General features: G+C 40.9%; 1 pseudogene; it reads left to right on the forward strand.

Moving 5' to 3' along the window:
- The first annotated feature begins 1,636 nt into the window (after positions 1 to 1,636).
- Positions 1,637 to 24,348, forward strand: LOC139003837 (DNA damage-regulated autophagy modulator protein 2 pseudogene; annotated as a pseudogene).
- The last annotated feature ends 2,526 nt before the right edge of the window (positions 24,349 to 26,874 follow it).

Raw genomic sequence — 26,874 nt, forward strand, 5'->3', positions numbered from 1 at the left:
TGACAGAAATGGAGGATATGGAGCTAAGAATCACAATTTTGAGGGCTTGCCATAAATTTGTGCAGAGCCTCACGAAAACTAATGAGACCCTCGATGCTACGATAAAGAAATTAGAAAGTAAGCATACACGGACTGAAATAAAGAATATTATACCCAATAGCAGACCAGAGGAGCTCAAGAATCAAACCAAAGATTCGACAAAAAACACCCAATTGGAAAAGCAAAATGAAAAAAGAATCCGAAAGTGTGAAGATAGTGTAAGGAGCCTCTGGGACAGCTTTAAGCAGTCTAATATCAGAATTATTGGAGTGCCAGAAGATGAGAGACAGCAAGATATTGAAAACCTATTTCAAGAAATAATGGCAGAAAACTTCCCCCACCTGGAGAAAGAAATGGACTTACAGGTTCAAGAAGCGCAGAGAATCCCAAACAAAAGGAATCCAAAGAGGACCACACCAAGACACATCATCATTAAAATGCCAAGAGCAAAAGACAAAGAGAAAATCTTAAAAGCAGCAAGAGAAAGAGGCTCAATTACCTACAAGGGAATACCCATACGACTGTCAGCTGATTTCTCAACAGAAACTTTGCAGGCCAGAAGGGAATGGCAAGAAATATTCAAAGTGCTGAATACCAAGAACCTACAACCAAGATTACTTTATCCAGCAAAGCTATCATTCAGAATTGAAGGTCAGATAAAGAGCTTCACAGATAAGGAAAAGCTAAAGGAGTTCACCACCGCCAAACCAGTATTATATGAAATGCTGAAAGGTATTCTTTAAGAAGAGGAAGAAGAAGAAAAAGGTAAAGATACAAATTATGAACAACAAATATGCATCTATCAACAAATGAATCTAAGAATCAAGTGAATAAATAACTTGATGTACAGAATGAACTGGTGATTATAATAGAATCAGGGACATAGAAAGGGAATGGACTAACTATTCTTGGGGGGAAAAGGGGTGTGGGAGATGCGGGAAGTGACTGGACAAAAATCATGCACCTATGGATGAACACAGTGGGTGGGGAGTGAGGGTGGAGGGTGGGGTGGGAGCTGGAAGGAGGGGAGTTATGGGGGGAAAAAAGAGGAACAAATGTAATAATCTGAACAATAAAGATTTTTTTTTAAAAAAAAAGAGGGACTGAGATGAGACCACCTCAGAGTAGGACAATTTTTTGTTGTTGTTGTTGACCCTTACCCAAGGATATTTTTTCCATTGATTTTTAGAGAGAGAGTGGAGGGGAGGGGGTGAGAGAGAGATATTGATGTGAGAGAGACACATCAATTGATTGCCTCCTGCATCCACCCTGACCTGGGGCTGGGGATTGAGCCTGTAACCAAGGTACATGCCCTTGACCCAAATCGAACCTGGGGCCCTTCAGTCCATGGGCTTATGCTCTATCCACTGAGCCAAATCGGCTAGGGCTTTCTGTGTGTACTATTAATTGAGAATTGAACCCACGACCCTTCAGTGTGTGGGTCGATGCTCTATCCACTGAGCAACACTGGCCAGGGTAATAGCAGGACAATTTTTATCATGTAGATAAGTATATTTCAGGAAAGCATAATAGATGGGTCCCTGACACTTGACTAGGGAGTGTTGTCAAGGATGACATCCCATCTAGGATGTCTAACATGGCACTTGAAAGATCAGATTGTCAGCAGAGGAAAGTGAGGAAGATTATTATGGAGAAAAAAATGTTAAATGTACAAATACTATTTTTTCAATTTGTATGCCATGCCTCCTAAAGGATAAAAAACTTAAATATAGCCCGGCCAGTGTGGGTCAGTGGTCAAGTATCGACCCATGCACTGAGAGATCACTAGTTCAATTCCCGGTTAGGGCACATGCCTGGGTTGCTGTGGGCTCAGTCCCTGGTGGGAGCATGTAGGAGGCAGCCGATCTTTGTCTCATTAATGTTATTATCTCTCTCGTTGTGCCTTTCTCTCTCTGAAATCAATAAAAATATATTTTTGAAAATAATAATAGACAGAAAACTTATTCTGAGGCAGAATCCCCAAGGATTGGTCCAAGGGTTATTCTCATGCTCTTGAAAGGGAAACAAGATTCAAAACTTGCTCTGACACTCAAATCAATGGTGGAATTAAGAGAATCCAAATAATTCCAACCCTAAAACCAGGGCTATCCCCATCTGCTGTACATGCCCTGGAGAATTTGAGTATTCAGAACTACTTTATTCCTTACTCCTAACCCTCTATTCCAGTGGTTCTCAACCTTGGCTGCACATTAGAATCACCTGGAAATCTTTTTAAAATCCTGATTTCTGGGCCTCATCCTCTGGAAATTCTGTTTCTTTGTTACTAATGTTGTGGCCCCACCCCATAACAAAGAAACAGAATTTCCGGAGGATGGGGCCCAGAAATCAGGATTTTAAAAAGATTCCCAGGTGATTCTAATGTGCAGCCAAGGTTAAGAACCACTGCTCTATTCCCGGTTAGAAGTTTGTATTTGCCTCTATTCATGGGCTTAGTTCCACTCATATTCAGGTCTATTCTAGCTTGGGGAACAAGCATTTGCTCCCTAGTTCCCCACACTGCCTGTGTTCCTTATCCCTGACATCTTATCTCCCAAACCTGGATCTTGCCAGCCTAGACCTAATATAGCCACTTTCCCTTTGAATATTATCTCTCCACCATTCTTTCCAGTCTCTGTTTCTGAAACTCCTATCAGACAAACATCAAAGCATCTCACTCTACCTTCATTGTTCGTAGTTTCCTCTTCATATTTTCTAACTCCATAGCTCTCTGTGCTTTGTTCTAGACATTTTCTCCCATTCTTGTTTCATAGATGCTACTTATATTTTGTTTCTTTAAACATCTTTGAATGAGGTGAGTTTCTACTGAATCAGCTATTTTCAAGAGACTTGCAAGAAGGTTGAGGCAGGGCCACAGTTGAGGCTATTTTCTTTAGGAAACAACTAGAGGCCCGATGCACAAAATTCGTGCATGGGGTCGGGGGAGGGTCCCTCAGCCCAGCCTGCAATGAAGCCAGTGTCCCTTACCCCAGCCTCCAGCCCGAGGTCCCAGCCCTCCCTCCGCATGGCCGGGGCCCCTCCCCTCCCTTCCCTCTGCGTGGCCGGGGCGTGGACGCTGGGCTCGCGTTGCTGGGGCAATGCAGCCAGTGTCCTGCCCCAGACACTATGGTGCCGCCATCTTTGTCATGGAGTGACAGCTAATTTACATATCACTCTTTTATTAGATAGGATGTGTGTGAGTTTTTATAGCCCTTACTTTCCCCCATGATAGCACTGCAGGGTTGCTTACAATGTAGAGTCTATATCCTCCATTCTTCCTCACCAACAGACTTCTTCCCGCAAATATGGCTTATTTGCCCTTGTTCAACTTCACTTTCCCTAATTTCTCAAATATTTGTGACAAATAGGTGTAGGAAAGCTTCTATTTCAGCCTTGCCTGTTCTCGTTGTTCTGTACTAGGGGTTGTGCCTCTTGAGACACTTTCTTTGGAGAGCTAGGTCACTCTTGCTTTGTATAATACCTGCATGCCTAGGCATTTATTATCACAAATTTTGTGCACAGGTAGGTTCCCTAAGCTTGGCCAGCAATCAGAGCTGATCCAGGTCAGGCCGATCAGGGCCGGGCTGGAGAGGAGGCGACAGTCGCTGACACTGCCATCGTTGGCACCCTGCCACCGCACGGTTCCCTGCCTCCCCCCTCGTCCTTTCCTCTCCTCCATGCTGCCACCATGGCAGGCAGGCAACTGGCTGATTGGGGCCTGCTGGCCAGGGGGAGGGACAGGGCACAGGAGGTTGGCCACCGGCCCCAAGGAGGGAGCCGGCCTTCAGTCCCCCTGGGAAAGGGGCCAAGTCCGCCACCACCCACCCCAGATTCCCCATCTCAGTCCAGGGCCCGAAGACCCCAGCTGGGTCAGGAGAGGAGGAGATGGTCTCTGCCACCATGTGGTTCCCCGCCTCCCCCGCTCCTCCTTCCCTTGCTGCTGTGCACCACCGTGGTGGGCAGGCGGCAGGCGGATGGTGGGCTGATAGGGGCCTGCTAGCTGGGGGGAGGAATGGGGCATGGGAGGATGGCCGCCAGCACCGAGGAGGGAGCCAGCCCTTGGTCTCCCTGGTAAAGGGGCTATGTCTGCCACCACTCACCCCTGGTTCCCCATCCCAGCCTGGGGCCAGCCCTGATTGGGTGATTGGGGCCTTCCGGCTGGGGGAGGCACTGCAGGAGGTTGGCCAGTCAAGGGAGGTTGGCTGTGGGAGCACACTGACCACCAGGGGGCAGCTCCTGCATTGAGCACCTGTCCCCTGGTTGTCAGTGCGCATCATAGCAACGGTCGTTCTGGTCGTTCTAGTCACTTAGGCTTTTATATGTATATAGATTCCAATTTGACTTTGACATTGGGCAGTCTCTATTTATTTATTTATAGGTTATAGTCCAGGCTTACAGATGTCTCTAGTTACACTACAAATAGAGTTTGTCTATTTTTCATACTCCTTGTAGTGTGAGTTAAACAATGATGAGTTTCCGAGAGAAGGAGAAAAAAAAAATCACAGTTTTCTACTATTTGAAAACCAAAGCTTAAATTATATATGGCACTTTGTCTAATATTTTTATGTATTTAGAGAAGGTGGGGAGAGGATAGAGATATTTCAATATGTCCTCCATACACCATCTTGACCAGGTTGGGTAACATAGTTTCAGCAGTAATCAGTGTGTATACCTCTCCTTAAAAATAACAAATTGAATTTACCTCTAGCCTACAGGAATGAGGAGTCAACATCAATATTAAGCAGCATTATAGAAAAGGCTTATGACTATTCTTTGCAAACCTGTTTTTTTAAATATGTTTTTTATTGACTTAGGAGAGAGGAAGGGAGAGGGAGAGAGGGACAGAAACCTCAATGATGAGAGAGAATCATCTAAAGAAGTGATGGCAAACCTTTTGAGCTCGGCGTGTCAACATTTTTAAAAATCCTAACTCAACTCTGGTGCCATGTCACATATAGAAATTTTTTGATATTTGCAACCATAGTAAAACAAAGATTTATATTTTTGATATTTATTTTATATATATTTAAATGCCATTTAACAAAGAAATATCAACCAAAAAAATGAGTTCGCATGTCACCTCTGACACACATGTCATAGGTTCGCCATCACTGATCTAAAGGCTGCCCACTGCACATTCCCCTACTGGGAATTGAGCCTGCAACCGGGCATGTGCCCTGACCGGGAATTGAATATCATGGGTTGACATTCAATCACTGAGCCACACTGGCCAGGCAAACGTGGGTTTTTAAACTTTCATCCCCAATGCCTACTAGATATGTTCCTCATAGTTGCTGTCATTCCTATAGTTCACACTGAAGGTCAAGCCTACATATACTAACTATGTGGCCTCCACTCCATCTCCCAGGCCACAGGTGATTAAAATACAGATGGGCTTCTGACCTATTCATTGACGGTTCAACATTCCATGATGTGACCTAATACAAAAAATAATAATAATCTGGCAAGCTAGAACCTCTTGTAAATTTAACTCTGAAATAGATAATCAGGAAATTAACAGTTGAAGTAGTCATTTAAAGATTGGCATGAGGTAGAATTTGGGACATGAAAGGTTATCATGGCATGGAGAAGTATAAGGACACAATCTAGGAGCTTAATTTTAAACAAGGCAGAATAAATACAGAAATGTAATGTGGAGAGAGTTAGTTGGTAGAGATAAGAATTATAGAAAAACAAATGGGGAGAGTGGCAGTGTAACGTTAACCGCAGCTCTTCCTGGATTTCTATGCATAATGCCTTGCCGTGTGAGTTGGAAGAGGATGTTTATCTTCTTCTTTGCTGAAGGTAACTTGTCAGAATCTCTGCTCTTATAACAGATCCTCTACCCCAGAACTCGATAGAAACTGCTTAAAGCTTGCTGTGGAGTTTGCTAAGCACTCAATCTTCATCCTCTTTGACTTATTGAATCAGTTCTTTGGTCTTATGATGCAATACTATCCTAGTTCACCTGCCTCTGACCATTCATTCCTCTGCCTTGGCTGGTTTCTCTTCCTCTTCTCACTTTAAGTGTAAACAATTACTGTGGTCTGTCTTCAGCTCTATTATAACTCTATTCTCTCTTCTTACCAAGTGAACCATTCATTCCCAGTACTTCATGTACAACCTCCATAGAGGTGACTCCCAAATCTATATCTCTGAGCCCACAACTGGATCCTTGAAAGTTGAACAAGACTGAAATAGAACTCATATCCTATATAATAAAAGGCTAATATGCAAATTATCCCCTCAACTGGGAGTTCAAACAGGGGGTGGAGCTGGCTGGCCAACTGCCTGCGGCCCCTCCCCTCAGCTGGCACCCCCCTTTTCTCCCCCCTGACCAGGGACAGAGCAGGCTGGCCAACTGCCAGTGGCCCCTCTCCCAGGCCGACCCTGCTCCTGATCACCCCCCCCCCCCCAACTCCAATCAGGGGCAGGACTGGCCAGCCAACTGCTGGCAGCCCCTCCCCCTGTCCGGCCACCCCCTCCCCATCAGCCCCTCCACCGTGATTGGAGGTGGGGCCAGCTGGCCAACCTCCTGCATCCACCCCACCTGCCCCTGGCTGATCCGGCCCAATCAGCTCCGATCGAATTCATGCACCAGGCCCCTAGTCTCTTAATAAATCAGTTCCTTCTCCCGTCTTCCATATTATTGCACCACCAATGTCCCAGTTTTATCTTTGGGTGTTCTCTTCTTCCTTCCCCATCATCTACTCAGTTGTAAAGTCCAGTTAATAATCATTGCTAACCCTCTTCTGCCTCCAAAATCTTCTGTTGCTTCCCACAGCCTACCAAATGGTTTGGGGTTTTTTCAAAGGGTCCAAGAATTCAGAATTCTCTGTAACATGTTGCAAACTCATATTTATAGTCTTATTTCCCCTGGTTCTGTTGCACATCAAAAAATTCTAATTTACCATCCTTTTATATATTAATAACTCATTTAAGTTCCATTTAAACAAAACATTTTAAAAAGAGATTATTCCATTTTTTGTGCTAGACTGAGTGGGCAATTCTGTGGAAATGAAAGGAGAAAATCGGCCAGACCTGAGCCCAGAGGGTCGGAGGGAGACCGCATGGCCGACAGCCGCGTCTCTTGGGACAGACACAGACCCTGACCAGGGTAAGGAGTTCCGCGGGTTTGCTGGCGCCAGGAGATTTGAGATTTGGATTTTGTGATTGCGGAGAACTGAGACTAAAGGGGGCATCCTGAGGAACTGATCAGACCATGCAGTGCCCATAAGAGAGGAGCGTTTCCCAGACCATGCAGTGCTGGTAAGAGAAGAGCGTTTCCCAGACCGGTAAGAGAGGAGCGTTTCCGCGGCCGGCCGGCATTTGTCTGTTTCTTTGTTTTCACTGAACCCTGCTCATAGGACAGTTCGGATACAGACACTCACCTGTGCTGAAGAGAGGGTGAAGGTGCAGACGAGGGGAATCTGGGGAGAGGCTGAGGAAAGAGGGGGAGCCGGAGGAGGTGGCAGCGAATTGAGTGCTGAGACCCCCCTGGGCCCAGGACTGGGGCAGCCATTCCTCCAGAGGGTGGAATTCCTCCCCCCAGCCCCCCAGGCAAGGAGCACAGCCACACCCAGATTCCACCCTGTATGAGATAAAGGACTAAAACAAGCTGATTAGTCCCTGGGAGTTACCAGGGTCTGGCCTATAGAGGGATTTTCAGTCCCACCAACAACACAGAGCAGGGTAAGGATTAAAAAAGGATAGAGAAGCTGTATAGCCTCAGAGGCCAACCCAAAAACACTGCCACCCAGAGGCTGAGCCACAAACTGACTCTTAGGGGAATACAAATTAAGGCAGACTGGATCACAAATACGGCCTGCTTTAAAATCAGGACTGTGATTTACAACACAGAGGAACAGTGTAATGCAGGCAAATTCAACACTCTCCTAAATACCTGGCAGGACTAAGGCGAACCAGGCTGAAGAGTAGAAGAACCGAAAGACCATCACTACTGCAAATTTTTTCTTTTTCTTTTTCTTTTTAATTTTTTCACCTTTTTACTAAGAAACCAATTTTTTTTTCTCTTTTTCTTCTTTTTCCATCACCTGATTTTACCCTTTAAATTACCACATTTTTATTTTTAACCAGTATTATTACTGCTACCATTTTACCATTTTTTAAAGTGCCATTTTATTTTCTCTTTATTTTCTTTTGGGATTAGTGTTCTCCATTCTATTTTCATCGTTCCTTTAGCATTAATTTTCCCTATCTCAATTCCACCTCTTTGCTAAAACCCTCTTCCTTACTTTTCCCCTTTTGGTGTCCTGTTTCTCCTACCCTATTCCTGCTCCAGACTTTCCCAATTCCCTCTTTTTACCCCCTGTCTAATTCCACCCTACTTATACATCCTATTTCCAATCTACTGCTCTAAATCCTTATACACCTATTCTTTATCCTTCTTCACTTTCCAACCATTTTTTTCTCTCTTATCTTTCTATTGTTTTCTTGATTGTTGAATATATTGGGCTTTTTTTTTTTTTTTTTAATTTGTTTGTTTGTTTTGTTTTGTGTTTTTTCTTCTTTTTTAGGACTGGTTGTGAGGTTGTTTTTCTTTTTCTTTTTCTTTTTTTTCTGCTGGTTTTTCCCTTCCCTCCCCCACCCCACCCCAGTTATTTTTGTGCTTCTGTTTTCCCTTACCCCTCTGGATATTATTGGTGGTTTGTAGTTTGCATTCATCTCCAGGGATCTGTTGCTGGAATTTGTTGAGATTAGTGGCAGTTCTATTGGAGGTTGCTCCTCATACGGGGAGTCTCTTCCCCGCTTCTACTTCATTCTCTTTTTTCACTCTCTTTTTTTCCCCCCTCTTTTTTCCCAATTCTATTTTTGCACTCCTTTTTTGTTTGTTTTTTTTCTTATTTTTCTTTTCTGTTCTCTCTTTTATCTTCTTCTCTTCTTTCTCCCTTATCCCCTAATTCTCTTAATTCGGGTGGTCACCTTTATTTGGGGTTATTAATATTGTGAATATACTTGTGTTCAGTGCCTGGTACGTTGTGCCTTGCTCTGTTGTATTTTGTGCCTTTAAATCAACGCAGCAGATCCAAGCAACAGCAGCCCCCTGATCACCGCAGCCTCCTGATCACCACAGCCTCCTGATCACCACACCCTCTGTCTGTGGAACAGCAACTGTATGTGAAGCCTCCCCCCACCAGCCAGAAGAGCCAACACAGCTGTGAACAACACCCACCAGAGGAGCTGCTGCCAACTGGAAAGCAGCTGCTACCGCAACCGTCTGAGCAGCAACCACAACCCAAGGAGCCCCTGCCACCCAGGGAGCAGCCACTGAACATCTCAACATCTACATATGTCAGCGAGATCAAACATGGGTAGGCAAAGAAACCCCCAAAGGAAAGAAAAGGAGGACTCGCCAGAAAAGCAGCTAAGTGAGACAGAGATATGCAACATGACGGAAAAAGAATTCAGAATAAGGTTCCTAGAGTACATGCACCACATGTTCAAGAAGCAAGAAGAAACAGATGAAAAACTCAACTACTTATGCAAGAAGCTAGAAGAAACAGATGAAAAAATCAACAACTTAAGTAAGTCCCAAGAAGAAATGAAGAGTGACATAGCTTCAATAAAAAACTCCATTGAAAGTATCAACAGTAGACTGGGAGAAGCGGAGGACCGAATTAGTGAATTAGAAGACAAGGAAGCAAAACACACTCAAACTGTACGGCAAATGGAGAAAAAAATTAAAAGACAGGAGGAGAGCCTAAGGGAGCTTTGGGACAACATGAAACGAAACAACATACGAATAATAGGGGTGCCAGAACAACAGAAAGACGAACATGGATTAGAAAACCTATTCGAAGAAATAATATCAGAAAACTTCCCTGAGGTGGGGAAGAAAAAAGTCACACAAGCCCAGAGAGTCCCAAACAAGGTGAACCCGAAAAGACCCACACCAAGACACATCATAATTACCATGGCAAATGTTCAGGATAAAGAGAGAATCTTACAGGCTGCAAGAGAGAGACGGAAAGTAACATACAAGGGATCTCCCATTAGATTATCAAATGATTTCTCAACAGAAACACATCAGGCCAGAAAAGAATGGACGGAAATCTACAAAGTGATGCAAAGCAAAGGACTGAATCCAAGAATACTCTATCCAGCAAGGCTATCATTCAAAATTGAAGGGGAAATAAGAAGCTTCACAGACAAAAAAGGGCTAAGGGAGTTTATCACCACCAAGCCAGCCATGCAAGAAATGCTAAAGGGACTGGTGTAAAAAGAAGAAATATCAAGCTCAGAAAGAAAACAGCCACACACACACACAAAAAAAGAAATGGCTACAAACAAATACCTTTCAATAATAACTTTAAATGTAAATGGACTAAATGCTCCAACCAAAAGACATCGAGTGGCTGAATGGATAAAAAAACATGACCCATACATCTGCTGTCTACAAGAGACCCACCTCATTAGAAGGGACTCACACAGACTGAAAGTGAAGGGATGGAAAAATATCTTTCACGCAAATGGAAAGGAAAAGAAAGCTGGGGTAGCAATACTTATATCTGACAAAATACATCTCAAAGTGAAGGCCATAACCAGAGATAAGGAAGGCCACTTCATAATACTAAAGGGATCAATACAACAAGAAGATATAACCCTGGTAAACATATATGCACCCAATGCAGGAGCACCCACATACATAAGAAAACTTCTGGAAGATATCAGGGGAGAGATCGACAACAATACAATCATAGTAGGGGACTTTAATACACCACTGACATCACTGGATAAATCCGCTAGACAAAAACTCAGCAAAGAAACAGCAATCCTAAATGACTCACTAGATCAGATGGACTTAATTGACATCTTCAGAACACTTCACCCCACAGCTGCGGAATATACATTCCTCTCAGGTGCTCATGGGACATATTCAAAAATAGACCACATATTGGGTCACAAGCAAAGTCTCCACAAATTCAAGAAGATTGAAATCATAAAAAGCTTCTTTGCAGACCACGATGGCATAATGTTAGAAATAAACTACAATAAAAACAACCCAAAATACTCAAACACTTGGAAGCTGAATAGCATGTTATTAAATATTGATTGGGTTACCGATGACATCAAAGAAGAAATTAAAAACACCCTGGACACTAATGACAATGAAAACACAACAATCCAAAACCTCTGGGACACAATGAAAGCAGTCCTGAGAGGAAAGTTTATAGCTCTACAGGCCTATCTCAAAAAACAAGAAAAAATGGTAGTCAATCATCTAACTCTACAACTCAAAGAATTAGAAAGAGAGCAACAAGAAAACCCCAGAGTGAGCAGAAGGAAGGAGATAATAAAGATTAGAGCAGAAATCAATGAAATAGAGACCAAAAAAACAATACAGAAAATCAATGAAACCAAGAGCTGGTTCTTTGAAAGGATAAACAAGATTGACAAACCCCTAGCCAGGCTCACCAAGAAGCAAAGAGAGAGGTCCCAAATAAACCAAATCAGAAATGATAGAGGCGAAATAACAACAGACCCCACAGAAATACAAATGATTGTTAAACAATACTACGAGCAACTCTACTCTAACAAACTGGACAACCTGGAGGAAATGGACAAATTCCTAGAAAAATACAACATTCCAAAACTCAATCAGGAAGAATCTAAAAACCTTAATAGGCCAATAACTATGGAAGAAATTGAAGCAGTCATCAGAAAGCTTCCAGCAAACAAAAGCCCAGGGCCAGACGGCTTCACAGGGGAGTTCTACCAAACATTCAAGGAAGAACTAAAACCTACCCTCCTCAGACTACTACAAAAAATTCAAGAGGAAGGAACGCTTCCAAGCTCATTCTATGAAGCCAGCATCACCCTAATACCAAAACCAGGTAAAGACATCACAATGAAAGAGAATTACAGGCCAATATCCCTCATGAACATAGATGCCAAAATCCTCAACAAAATCTTAGCAAATCGGATCCAGCAGTACATCAGAAGGATCATACACCATGACCAAGTAGGATTCATCCCAGAGATGCAAGGATGGTACAACATCCGTAAATCAATAAATGTGATACATCACATAAACAAATTGAAAGAAAAAAACCACATGGTCATATCAATTGATGCAGAAAAAGCATTCGACAAAATCCAACACCCATTTTTGATAAAAATCTCAGAAAGGTGGGAATAGAAGGATCATACCTCAACATAATAAAAGCCATATATGACAGGCCCACAGCCAACATCATACTCAATGGACAAAAACTAACACCATTTCCCCTAAGAACAGGAACAAGACAGGGATGCCCACTCTCACCACTCCTGTTCAACATAGTACTGGAAGTATTAGCCATTGCAATTAGGCAAGAAGAAGGAATAAAAGGCATCCAAATTGGAAAAGAGGAAGTAAAACTGTCCTTATTTGCAGATGACATGATATTATACATACAAAACCCTAGAGATTCCATCAAAAAGCTACTAGACTTAATACATGAATTTGGCAATGTAGCAGGATACAAAATTAACCCCAAGAAATCTGAGGCATTTCTATACACCAACAGTGAACTTTCAGAAAGGGAGATCAGAAAAACAATCCCATTTACCATCGCACCAAAAAAATTAAGATACCTAGGAATAAACTTAACTAAAGAGGTTAAAGACCTCTACTCAGAAAACTACAGGACGTTGAAAAAAGAGATAGAGGAAGACATAAACAGATGGAAGAACATACCATGTTCTTGGATTGGTAGAATCAACATCATTAAAATGTCCATACTACCCAAAGCAATCTATACATTCAACGCACTTCCCATTAAAATACCAATGGCCTTCTTCAAAGATCTAGAACGAACTCTCCAAAAATTCATCTGGAATAAAAAAAGACCCAGAATAGCTGCAACGATCCTGAGAAAGAACAAAGTAGGTGGGATCTCAATGCCAGATATCAAGCTGTATTACAAAGCCACTGTTCTCAAAACTGCCTGGTACTGGCACAAGAACAGACATATAGATCAGTGGAATAGAATAGAGAGTCCAGAAATTAGCCCGAACCAATATGCTCAATTAATTTTTGACAAAGGAGGCATGAACATACAATGGAGCCAAGATAGTCTCTTCAATAAATGGTGTTGGGAAAATTGGACAGACATATGCAAGAAAATGAAACTAGACCACCAACTTACACCATACACAAGAATAAACTCAAAATGGATAAAGGACTTAAATGTACGACAGGAAACCATAAAAATTCTAGAAGAATACAAAGGCAACAAAATCTCAGACATATGCCAAAACAATTTCTTCACTGATACAGCTCCTAGGGCAGTTGAAACTAAAGAGAAAATGAACAAATGGGACTACATCAAAATAAAAAGCTTCTGCACAGCAAAAGAAACCATCAACAAAACAACAAGAAAACCCACCTCGTGGGAAAACATATTTGCCAACGTCATATCTGATAAGGGCTTAATCTCCAAAATTTATAGGGAACTCATACAACTTAACAAAAAGAAGATAAACAATCCAATCAAAAAATGGGCAAAGGATCTAAATAGACACCTTTCAAAAGAGGACATTCAGAAAGCCAAGAGACATATGAAAACATGCTCAAAGTCACTAATCATCCGAGAGATGCAAATCAAAACAACAATGAGGTACCATCTCACACCTGTCAGAATGGCCATCATCAACAAATCAACAAACGACAAGTGCTGGAGAGGATGTGGAGAAAAAGGAACACTTGTGCACTGCTGGTGGGAATGCAGACTGGTGCAGCCATTATGGAAGGCAGTATGGAGGTTCCTCAAAAAATTGGAAATGGAACTCCCATTTGACCCTGTGATCCCACTTCTAGGAATATATCCCAAGAAACCAGAAACACCAATCAGAAAGGATATATGCACCCAGATGTTCATAGCAGCACAATTCACCATAGCTAAGATCTGGAAACAGCCTAAGTGCCCATCAGTAGATGAATGGATTAGAAAACTGTGGTACATCTACACGATGGAATACTATGCTGCTGTTAAAAAGAAGGAACTCCTACCATTTGCAACATCATGGATGGAGCTGGAGAGCATTATGCTAAGTGAAACAAGCCAGTCAATGAAGGAAAAATACCACATGATCTCACTCATTCATGGATAATAAAGACCATTACAAACTTTTGAACAATAATAGATACAGAGGCAGAGCTGCCTCAAACTGATTGTCAAACTGCAGTGGGAAGGCCAGAGAGAGTTGGGGGGCAGGAGGGAGGGGAGTAAGAGATCAACCGAAGGACTTGTATGCATGCATATAAGCATAACTAATAGACATAAGACACTGGGGGGTAAGGGAGGGTAGGGGTTTGTCAAGGGCGGGGGGGTGAAAAGGATACTTATGTAATACCCTTTGTAATACTTTAAGCGAATAATAAAAAAAAAAAAAAAAAAAAAAAAAACATGGCAACAAAGTTGTGAATTGTATTGGCACTAATGATTAAAAGTAAAAATTTGTTCTGTAAAAAAAAAAAAAAAAAAAAAAAAAAAAAAAAAAATGAAAGGAGAAAATCTATTTATTCTCCACCCTCTCGATATGTGCTTAGAAGATCAAACTCAGAAAAATATGCCAGTGAATAGTCAAGTACCACATATATTGCATTTTAAGCCTATCAGGCTATCTTGAAAACTTTAAAATCAGATGCATTCTGTATAGGATAAAACTTGTGGGAGAACCTGGCCAATTGAGAGTGATTTTAAGAGAAGCGTTGCCTAGTCCTAGCTAGTTTGGCTCAGTGGATAAAGCATCAATCTGTGGACTGAAGGCGCCCAGATTCTATTCCAGTCAAGGGCATATGCCAGGGTTGCAGGCTCGATCCCCAGTAGAGGGCATGCAGGAGGCAGCTGATCCATGATTCTCTCTCATCATTGATGTTCCTATCTCTTTCTCCCTCTCCCTTCCTCTCTCAAGTCAATAAAATAAAATAAAGAAAAGGGTTGCCTAGCAGAGCCAGTTTTTAATCCTAGTGAATGTAGTACCTTTTGGAAATAGATGACATTTAGGAACTTTATTGAATGTGTTTTTAAAATATATTTAAAGTTGATTAGTGGTTTCTAGGGCTGGGGTTAGGGGGAAATGAGAAGTGATTGTTAATGGCATGGAATTTCTTTCTGAGGTGATGGAAATGCTCTAGAATTAGATGATGGTGATGGTTGTACAAGTTTGTGACAATGCTAAAAATCACTAAAGGATATACTTTAAAAGGGTGAATTTTATTTTATGAAAATATATACTTAGTGTTATTGATTGTTGATATTACATGATTGTTATTTCTTCTTTTAGATTTTTAAATTTTTTTATTTTAAGAGAATACAGAGCTGGGAATCATTTTATTTCTACTGTGGTAGATATAACATATCTTTGAAAACCTAAATAAGTGTACTGACTGCTGAATCTTTCACAAAAATTAATTGTGCTTAATTTTCACATTACCACTTGTTTTTATGGCTTATATTCATTCATCTTGCTGCTTGAGGTTTTGCCAGTTTCCCTGACTTTCAAGAATATGGCTTCTGCTATAAAATAAGGGATTATTTAAATCATATTAGCTAAGATTTACTGAGCATTTACTGTGAAAAATGGTTCATGCACATTATTTTATTTAATTCTCATAGCAGTCCAGCCCACAGGCCCCAGACCCAGCAGTCAGCCCTAGTGGCTCATCCTAGCCAGCAGTCCCCACTGAGAGGAGACAGCCAAGGAATTCATTTCATTAGTAGTGGCATTTAAATATTTGTGAAATTTAAAAATTGTAACTGTAGTCCAATTCATGGATCATCAAAGAAAGCAAGAGAACATAGGATTTACAAAAGGTGCAGGTTTGTCAGATTTGAAGCCTGATATTTTGTGAACTTTATAACAGGAGCTGGAAAAATAATGGTGAACAACATAGTTGATTCCTGCTCTCACAAAACTTAAAGCTTAGGGAGGAAGATAGAATCAAACAGATAACAAAGACCTGCTTGAGATGTGGTGGCTTCAGCAAGGCCTTAGTTTCCTTCCTTCAGCCCATGTAATTTGGACGGTTGCTGTTTTCCATATTTTCATACAGTACTTTCTTTTTTTTTTTTTTTTTTAATTTTTCTCTTAAAGTATTACAAAGGGTATTACATAAGTATCCTTTCCCCCCCCCCCTTGACAAACCCCTACCCTCCCTTACCCCCCAGTGTCTTATGTCCATTAGTTATGCTTATATGCATGCATACAAGTCCTTCGGTTGATCTCTTACTCCCCTCCCTCCTGTCCCCCAACTCTCTCTGGCCTTCCCACTGCAGTTTGACAATCAGTTTGAGGCAGCTCTGCCTCTGTATCTATTATTGTTCAAAAGTTTGTAATGGTCTTTATTATCCATGAATGAGTGAGATCATGTGGTATTTTTCCTTCATTGACTGGCTTGTTTCACTTAGCATAATGCTCTCCAGTTCCATCCATGATGTTGCAAATGGTAGGAGTTCCTTCTTTTTAACAGCAGCATAGTATTCCATCGTGTAGATGTACCACAGCTTTCTAATCCATTCATCTACTGATGGGCACTTAGGCTGTTTCCAGATCTTAGCTATGGTGAATTGTGCTGCTATGAACATCTGGGTGCATATATCCTTTCTGATTGGTGTTTCTGGTTTCTTGGGATATATTCCTAGGAGTGGGATCACAGGGTCAAATGGGAGTTCCATTTCCAATTTTTTGAGGAACCTCCATACTGCCTTCCATAGTGGCTGCACCAGTCTGCATTCCCACCAGCAGTGCACAAGTGTTCCTTTTTCTCCACATCCTCTCCAGCACTTGTCGTTTGTTGATTTGTTGATGATGGCCATTCTGACAGGTGTGAGATGGTACCTCATTGTTGTTTTGATTTGCATCTCTCGGATGATTAGTGACTTTGAGCATGTTTTCATATGTCTCTTGGCTTTCTGAATGTCCTCTTTTGAAAGGTGTCTATTTAGATCCTTTGCCCATTTTTTGATTGGATTGTTTATCTTCTTTTTGTTAAGTTGTATGAGTTCCCTATAAATTTTGGAGATTAAGCCCTTATCAGATATGACGTTGGCAAATATGTTTTCCCACGAGGTGGGTTTTCTTGTTGTTTTGTTGATGGTTTCTTTTGCTGTGCAGAAGCTTTTTATTTTGATGTAGTCCCATTTGTTCAGTTTCTCTTTAGTTTCAACTGCCCTAGGAGCTGTATCAGTGAAGAAATTGTTTTGGCATATGTCTGAGATTTTGCTGCCTTTGTATTCTTCTAGAATTTTTATGGTTTCCTGTCGTACATTTAAGTCCTTTATCCATTTTGAGTTTATTCTTGTGTATGGTGTAAGTTGGTGGTCTAGTTTCATTTTCTTGCATATGTCTGTCCAATTTTCCCAACACCATTTATTGAAGAGACTATCTTGGCTCCATTGTATGTTCATGCCTCCTTTGTCAAAAATTAATTGAGCATATTGGTTCGGGCTAATTTCTGGACTCTCTATTCTATTCCACTGATCTATATGCCTGTTCTTGTGCCAGTACCAGGCAGTTTTGAGAACAGTGGCTTTGTAATACAGCTTGATATCTGGCATTGAGATCCCACCTACTTTGTTCTTTCTCAGGATCGTTGCAGCTATTCTGGGTCTTTTTTTATTCCAGATGAATTTTTGGAGAGTTCGTTCTAGATCTGTGAAGAAGGCCATTGGTATTTTAATGGGAAGTGCGTTGAATGTATAGATTGCTTTGGGTAGTATGGACATTTTAATGATGTTGATTCTACCAATCCAAGAACATGGTATGTTCTTCCATCTGTTTATGTCTTCCTCTATCTCTTTTTTCAACGTCCTGTAGTTTTCTGAGTAGAGGTTTTTAACCTCTTTAGTTAAGTTTATTCCTAGGTATCTTAATTTTTTTGGTGCGATGGTAAATGGGATTGTTTTTCTGATCTCCCTTTCTGAAAGTTCACTATTGGTGTATAGAAATGCCTCAGATTTCTTGGGGTTAATTTTGTATCCTGCTACATTGCCAAATTCATGTATTAAGTCTAGTAGCTTTTTGATGGAGTCTCTAGGGTTTTGTATGTATAATATCATGTCATCTGCAAATAAGGACAGTTTTACTTCCTCTTTTCCAATTTGGATGCCTTTTATTCCTTCTTCTTGCCGAATTGCAATGGCTAATACTTCCAGTACTATGTTGAACAGGAGTGGTGAGAGTGGGCATCCCTGTCTTGTTCCTGTTCTTAGGGGAAATGGTGTTAGTTTTTGTCCATTGAGTATGATGTTGGCTGTGGGCCTGTCATATATGGCTTTTATTATGTTGAGGTATGATCCTTCTATTCCCACCTTTCTGAGAGTTTTTATCAAAAATGGGTGTTGGATTTTGTCGAATGCTTTTTCTGCATCAATTGATATGACCATGTGGTTTTTTTCTTTCAATTTGTTTATGTGATGTATCACATTTATTGATTTACGGATGTTGTACCATCCTTGCATCTCTGGGATGAATCCTACTTGGTCATGGTGTATGATCCTTCTGATGTACTGCTGGATCCGATTTGCTAAGATTTTGTTGAGGATTTTGGCATCTATGTTCATGAGGGATATTGGCCTGTAATTCTCTTTCATTGTGATGTCTTTACCTGGTTTTGGTATTAGGGTGATGCTGGCTTCATAGAATGAGCTTGGAAGCGTTCCTTCCTCTTGAATTTTTTGTAGTAGTCTGAGGAGGGTAGGTTTTAGTTCTTCCTTGAATGTTTGGTAGAACTCCCCTGTGAAGCCGTCTGGCCCTGGGCTTTTGTTTGCTGGAAGCTTTCTGATGACTGCTTCAATTTCTTCCATAGTTATTGGCCTATTGAGGTTTTTAGATTCTTCCTGATTGAGTTTTGGAATGTTGTATTTTTCTAGGAATTTGTCCATTTCCTCCAGGTTGTCCAGTTTGTTGGAGTAGAGTTGCTCGTAGTATTGTTTAACAATCATTTGTATTTCTGTGGGGTCTGTTGTTATTTCGCCTCTATCATTTCTGATTTGGTTTATTTGGGACCTCTCTCTTTGCTTCTTGGTGAGCCTGGCTAGGGGTTTGTCAATCTTGTTTATCCTTTCAAAGAACCAGCTCTTGGTTTCATTGATTTTCTGTATTGTTTTTTTGGTCTCTATTTCATTGATTTCTGCTCTAATCTTTATTATCTCCTTCCTTCTGCTCACTCTGGGGTTTTCTTGTTGCTCTCTTTCTAATTCTTTGAGTTGTAGAGTTAGATGATTGACTACCATTTTTTCTTGTTTTTTGAGATAGGCCTGTAGAGCTATAAACTTTCCTCTCAGGACTGCTTTCATTGTGTCCCAGAGGTTTTGGATTGTTGTGTTTTCATTGTCATTAGTGTCCAGGATGTTTTTAATTTCTTCTTTGATGTCATCGGTAACCCAATCAATATTTAATAACATGCTATTCAGCTTCCAAGTGTTTGAGTATTTTGGGTTGGTTTTATTGTAGTTTATTTCTAACATTATGCCATCGTGGTCTGAGAAGAAGCTTTTTATGATTTCAATCTTCTTGAATTTGTGGAGACTTTGCTTGTGACCCAATATGTGGTCTATTTTTGAATATGTCCCATGAGCACCTGAGAGGAATGTATATTCCGCAGCTGTGGGGTGAAGTGTTCTGAAGATGTCAATTAAGTCCATCTGATCTAGTGAGTCATTTAGGATTGCTGTTTCTTTGCTGAGTTTTTGTCTAGTGGATTTATCCAGTGATGTCAGTGGTGTATTAAAGTCCCCTACTATGATTGTATTGTTGTCGATCTCTCCCCTGATATCTTCCAGAAGTTTTCTTATGTATGTGGGTGCTCCTGCATTGGGTGCATATATGTTTACCAGGGTTATATCTTCTTGTTGTATTGATCCCTTTAGTATTATGAAGTGGCCTTCCTTATCTCTGGTTATGGCCTTCACTTTGAGATGTATTTTGTCAGATATAAGTATTGCTACCCCAGCTTTCTTTTCCTTTCCATTTGCGTGAAAGATATTTTTCCATCCCTTCACTTTCAGTCTGTGTGAGTCCCTTCTAATGAGGTGGGTCTCTTGTAGACAGCAGATGTATGGGTCATGTTTTTTTATCCATTCAGCCACTCGATGTCTTTTGGTTGGAGCATTTAGTCCATTTACATTTAAAGTTATTATTGAAAGGTATTTGTTTGTAGCCATTTCTTTTTTGTGTGTGTGTATGTGGCTGTTTTCTTTCTGAGCTTGATATTTCTTCTTTTTACACCAGTCCCTTTAGCATTTCTTGCATGGCTGGCTTGGTGGTGATAAACTCCCTTAGCCCTTTTTTGTCTGTGAAGCTTCTTATTTCCCCTTCAATTTTGAATGATAGCCTTGCTGGATAGAGTATTCTTGGATTCAGTCCTTTGCTTTGCATCACTTTGTAGATTTCCGTCCATTCTTTTCTGGCCTGATGTGTTTCTGTTGAGAAATCATTTGATAATCTAATGGGAGATCCCTTGTATGTTACTTTCCGTCTCTCTCTTGCAGCCTGTAAGATTCTCTCTTTATCCTGAACATTTGCCATGGTAATTATGATGTGTCTTGGTGTGGGTCTTTTCGGGTTCACCTTGTTTGGAACTCTCTGGGCTTGTGTGACTTTTTTCTTCCCCACCTCAGGGAAGTTTTCTGATATTATTTCTTCGAATAGGTTTTCTAATCCATGTTCGTCTTTCTGTTGTTCTGGCACCCCTATTATTCGTATGTTGTTTCGTTTCATGTTGTCCCAAAGCTCCCTTAGGCTCTCCTCCTGTCTTTTAATTTTTTTCTCCATTTGCCGTACAGTTTGAGTGTGTTTTGCTTCCTTGTCTTCTAATTCACTAATTCGGTCCTCCGCTTCTCCCAGTCTACTGTTGATACTTTCAATGGAGTTTTTTATTGAAGCTATGTCACTCTTCATTTCTTCTTGGGACTTACTTAAGTTGTTGATTTTTTCATCTGTTTCTTCTAGCTTCTTGCATAAGTAGTTGAGTTTTTCATCTGTTTCTTCTTGCTTCTTGAACATGTGGTGCATGTACTCTAGGAACCTTATTCTGAATTCTTTTTCCGTCATGTTGCATATCTCTGTCTCACTTAGCTGCTTTTCTGGGGAGTCCTCCTTTTCTTTCCTTTGGGGGTTTCTTTGCCTACCCATGTTTGATCTCGCTGACATATGTAGATGTTGAGATGTTCAGTGGCTGCTCCCTGGGTGGCAGGGGCTCCTTGGGTTGTGGTTGCTGCTCAGATGGTTGCGGTAGCAGCTGCTTTCCAGTTGGCAGCAGCTCCTCTGGTGGGTGTTGTTCACAGCTGTGTTGGCTCTTCTGGCTGGTAGGGGGAGGCTTCAAGTACAGTTGCTGTTCCACAGACAGAGGGTGTGGTGATCAGGAGGCTGTGGTGATCAGGAGGCTGCGGTGCTCAGGGGGCTGCTGTTGCTTGGATCTGCGGTCTGGGAAACGCTCCTCTCTTATGGGCACTGCATGGTCTGATCAGTTCCTCAGGATGCCCCCTTTAGTCTCAGTTCTCCGCAGTCACAAAATCCAAATCTCAAATCTCCTGGCGCCAGCAAACCCGCGGAACTCCTTACCCTGGTCAGGGTCTGTGTCTGTCCCAAGAGACGCGGCTGTCTGCCATGCGGTCTCCCTCCGACCCTCTGGGCTCAGGTCTGGCAGACTTTCCTGCCCAGATCCCTGGTTTTTAACCTTTCCAGGGGAGGTCTGCCCTTCCAGGCTGCAAGCCGTCTCACCAGCTGAGTAAATTTGCCAATTCGGGGTGGGTGTTATTAGTTTCAGCTGCTTACTCCGTTTGCTCCGGGACAAGACCTGGGACGCGTCTGCCTATATCGCCGCCATCTTCCAACCCTCTCATACAGTACTTTCATAACTCCCCACCATATTGGCCCTGCTTTGCCTTATATCAGTGGTACAGTAACTCCAAAAGAATGCTTGCTTGAGACAATGTTATATTTCACTGCAGTTCTATGGCGTTGCTGTTTGCCTTTGTTATAAATTCACTCTCTGAATCCCAAAGGGAATTGTATCATCAGATTAAACAAGGCTGGTCTTGTAGCTTGGATTCTGTGATGTTTAGGACTTTGTATTGTGGCAAACTTCCAGCAAACAAACTTTTTTAGTTGTGGGGCAAAAGTAGGTTTACAGTTCTTATTTTCATAAGAACAGTTGTAAGTATGCAAAACAGTTTATTCTTGTATTAGTATTTATAATTATTGTATTATTTTCATAAGAACAACTGTAAACCTACTTTTGCCCCACCCTGTACAAATATGTAGAGCATTGCTCACCTTTGGTATGGACTTATTAGCTATGTTTATTTAGACCAGTGATGGCAAACCTATGACACGCGTGTCAGAGGTGACACGCAAACTCATTTTTTTGGTTGATTTTTCTTTGTTAAATGGCATTTAAATATATAAATATCAAAAATATAAATCTTTGTTTTACTATGGTTGCAAAGATCAAACAATTTCTATATGTGACACGGCACCAGAGTTAAGTTAGGGTTTTTCAAAATGCTAACACGCCAAGCTCAAAAGGTTCGCCATCACTGATTTAGACCATCCTTTCCTACAGAATACAACCCAAAATTCAGGGCAAACAAATCTGGTTCAGACTACTGTTGGTTATCTGGTGTGGAGTAAGTGCATTTAGCATGTGACCTGCTTGTCAGTCTTGCACGGTGGCAGTTTTGGCACAGATGTAGTACAGAAGCTGCACTGGAACTCCGAGGACAAAGGTTATGTTGTTTCACGTGATCGTTAATACAGCAGAATGGTCTATGTCATTTTCTTTCTTTCTTTTTTTGTTAACTACACTCCATACTTCATTCAGATTTCCTACGTTTTTCCATAATATCCTTTTTCTGTTCCAGAATCTCATCCAAGCTATCACATTGCATTTTTCAGTTGTCTTGTCTGCTTAAGCTCCTCTGAGCTGTCATAGTTTCTTAGACTTTCTTTGTTTTTGATGGCCTTAACAGTTTTGAGGAGTACCGGTCAGATACTTTGTAAAATGTCTCTCAATTTGGATTCATTAGATGTTTTCCTCATGGTTACCCTAGTATTGTGATTTTTTGCAAAAAAAGACCGCAGAAATCAAGTACTATTTTCAACAAGTTCTATTTCAATAATGAGTAATAACATTTTTTATCCTTACCTGCGGATATGTTTATTGATTTTTAGAGAGAGAGGAAAAGAGGGAGAGAGAGGTGCGGGGGACAGGGGAGAGAGAAACATCAATCAATTACCTCCCATTACTTCCCATTACTTCCTATATACCGCCCAATTGGGGATCAAACCTACAATCTAGGAATGTGCCCTGACCAAGAATCGAACCCACAACATTTTGGTGTCTAGGCCAATGCTCCAACCAACTGAGCCAACAGCAATCAAGGCTCAACTACAACAGGAGAGTGTACACAGCCCACATGGGGGGGACATGCCTGGAGTGCCCAGCTTGAGTGAACAGGGAGGTTGTGCCACTGGACCCTAAGGGCACTTACTACATTAAGCCACTCTGCCAAGCCTGGGAGATGTAGCAGCTCTAATACACAGAAACAAACACAGGGAGGCTGGTTTATAACAGCCAAAAGTTATGGGGACTTCCCTTCCTGGCCCTGGAACCCTGGGCTGGGGGGCCTAGTGTGGGTTTGGGACCCCTTGCTCCTCAGGGGGGACCTCCACAGCCCAGATATCCCTCCTGATTCTTATCCATCACACATGGATGTGGGATTAGCCCTTTCAGTGTCCCTGCCCTTCCTACTAGTCCAGTGATGGCGAACCTATGACACACGTGTCAGAGGTGACATGCGAACTCATTTTTTTGGTTGATTTTTCTTTATTAAATAGCATTTAAATATATAAAATAAATATCAAAAATATAAATCTTTGTTTTAATATGGTTGCAAAGATCAAAAAAATTTCTATATGTGACACGGCACCAGAGTTAAGTTAGGGCTTTTCAAAATACTGACATGCCGAGCTCAAAAGGTTCGCCATCACTGTGCTAGTCTTTATATCCTTATCTGTAGGACTTCTGGCAGCTAGATTTCAGGTAGTTCTGAAAGATGGTTGTTCTGTGGTTTAGTTGTAATTTTGAAGTGGTTGTGGGAAGATGTGTGAATGCCGCATTTACCTACACCGCCATCTTGACCAGAAACCTGTCATTTTCCTTTTTTTTTTTCCTGACATATCTGTGATTTTCAGAAAATGTCTTTACTGGTGGAAGCCAGTTTACACAGATTAATCTTTTGTGACACAGATCTTTGCCCTATTAATAATGAATGAACACGTCTACTTTCCAAAAATTTATGATGAAGTTATAACTTATTTCTGTGATTATGTTTCTAAGGGGTTGAGGAAATATTCATAAATCACTTCTTCTGATCTCAAATTTTCAACTAATTAATCAAGGCTAACAGTGACATTGTTGGATACCGATAATCAAGAGTCATGAATTGAACTATTTCATAAATTATTTTAAAGGATATCTTCATTAGGACCATGTAAAAACATTTATGCTTATACTTTTTTATCCCAGAAAAATAAAACCAACGGACTATTAAAAAAAAATCCTCATAACAACCTTGTGAGATAGGTATGATTATGCCATTTTTAAGGAAATTAAAGCTTAAGGAGGTTACATAACTTGCTAGGGTCACTCAGGAATTAAGTGAAGGAGCCTGAATTTGAACTATTTATCTGACCCTAGAGTCCATTACCCTAATCTTTGAGTCAGCAGAGAACCAATCAATGTTTTCTGCAATTGAGTTTATTAAATGGACCAACTTTGTGAGGCAAATAACTAGAACAACTTCCCACTGCTCTCTAGAGGGAGGAATAGAATTGGAAACCAAAGAAGATTCTGAAATTTCTCTACCTAGAAACTTTAAGAAATCACACCCACTGCCAGCCCCTTAGTGAAAGCTTAACCTTAGGGGATAGGGAGGGAAATTCAAGTCAAGGACTAATATTTGTCCTTATAAAGCCTATGACTTGCAGGAATCATCTTCTGAAGAAGCACATCCACCTTCTTCCATTAACCTTGTACATTCTCACAGAGCAGAGAAAAGGCAAGAAGTAGAGCAATGAAATTCTTGGAAACCTGTAGAAGAAATACCTAATTTTTCCCAGAGTTGTGGGGATTTTTCCTGAGAAATTTTGGATTGTGAACTTTTGAAATCATGAATACTAAAATATTTAAGGGGATCTGTTGCTTTTTAAGGGCATTGTTGCATATTTTAGGTCATGTTTTGCTTTTCAGAGTGTGGTAGGAATAGGCAACAGTGTATTTTTTTCTCTAGAAATTATTAAAATAATACTTATAACTGTTTCAACAGTTAAGGACAGAGAAGAGGAAGAGAATATCCCATAATCGAGGAAATTATAACCTCATGTTAATGATTAATATTAATTTAAATCACACTTTGTAGGAAGTGGAAACTGATGGAAATGATAGCTCATTACATAAGAATTTGTGTTAAAATTTCTTGTTGATGAATTTTAGTGAGTTTTTCCAGCTTTCTTATAGTAAACAAACATTTTCTTTTGTCTATCAAGAGAACTGTTAATTCAGAATATTATTTCCTTTATTTTAGCTTTGAATGGATCTTAAAGAAACTCTACTAAAAATGTTTAACCTCTGAAAATCAGCTTTGTTTTAAATATAAAATATTAAGTGTGATAGTATTATGAGCAAACCAAGTTATACATAATAATCTTTTTCAATATAAAATAAAGTGATACATTAATAAGGAAAGTAAATTTTTGTAGCATTTAACTTAATTTTTCTCAAAAGTTTATGGTAGGTTTCATTACTTTTCTACAATCTCTCTTATCTAAATTCTCAGTTATTCCAAGACCTGGATGAGTATAGAAGCTATAAGCTGTCATGGTTAAATATTTCCCTGAATATCTTTTCATGTTCTAAAATGCATACCCCCTTCTGATTGGGTTTTCCAAATTATACCTAGAAAGCCAGCTGAGTTAGAAGAGTAACTCACCTCCATTAAGTTCTGTCATCAGGCCACCAGGGGCACAGGCAGACGTGTGAACCAGAGCCCAGCAGGCTCAGAAGGCTGTGACCAGGAGACCAGGACCTGGAAGCTTGCTAAGAACGGGCTCAGAGCATGACAGGAGGAGGAGAAAACTCAGGAGCCGGGGAAAAGGGGCAAGGCCAGGCTGAGGTCTGGCAGATTCCGTGGCAGTTTGTCAGTTGCTCTGATCATCATTAGCTTAAGAAAAAGAGAGACCCTGACTGGAATGGCCTACCCGCCCACATTTTTTTTGTGGGGGAAGGAGGAAAGCAACTCATTTAGATGTCAGGTGGCAGTCTAATATTTGTTTATTTATTTGGCAGTCTATTCTTAAGGTTCACTTATCTCCATTTCTGAACTAGGGTGCTCTACAAAATAAAAAATAATCATCATCTGTCCATAAGCATAATACATGAGAAATAACCACTTCGCCCCTCATGGTCCCATCACAGCATTGAGACCCAGCTAAGTGGCTTTAATAGAGAGCTCTTCCATCTCTCAGAGTTCACATTGTCTGAGAAAGTAACAAATGCCTAGAAAACCCCAGGCCCTAAGGAAGCAAGATGAGAAAAGCCTTATTTCAAAAGCTTCGTCAGTGTTAGCTCACAGATACATGGCTAGACTGTGCTCCTGAGTGACCACCATAGAACCACATAGCTTTTCTTACTGTAATTCCTCTAACTCAGTATATTTTCTTGAATATCTAGGTCCTGCCCAGCTGTCCAATCTTAATGCCCACAATTCTTCCCCTCGTGTTTGGGGTTGCCCAAATATGCCATGCTTCTGTGGCTTTGCACATGCTGTC

The sequence above is a fragment of the Myotis yumanensis genome, unplaced genomic scaffold (genome assembly GCF_028538775.1).
Source record: "Myotis yumanensis isolate MYYU_CA2020_CCGP unplaced genomic scaffold, mMyoYum1.0.hap1 SCAF_1, whole genome shotgun sequence".
NCBI lineage: Eukaryota > Metazoa > Chordata > Mammalia > Chiroptera > Vespertilionidae > Myotis > Myotis yumanensis.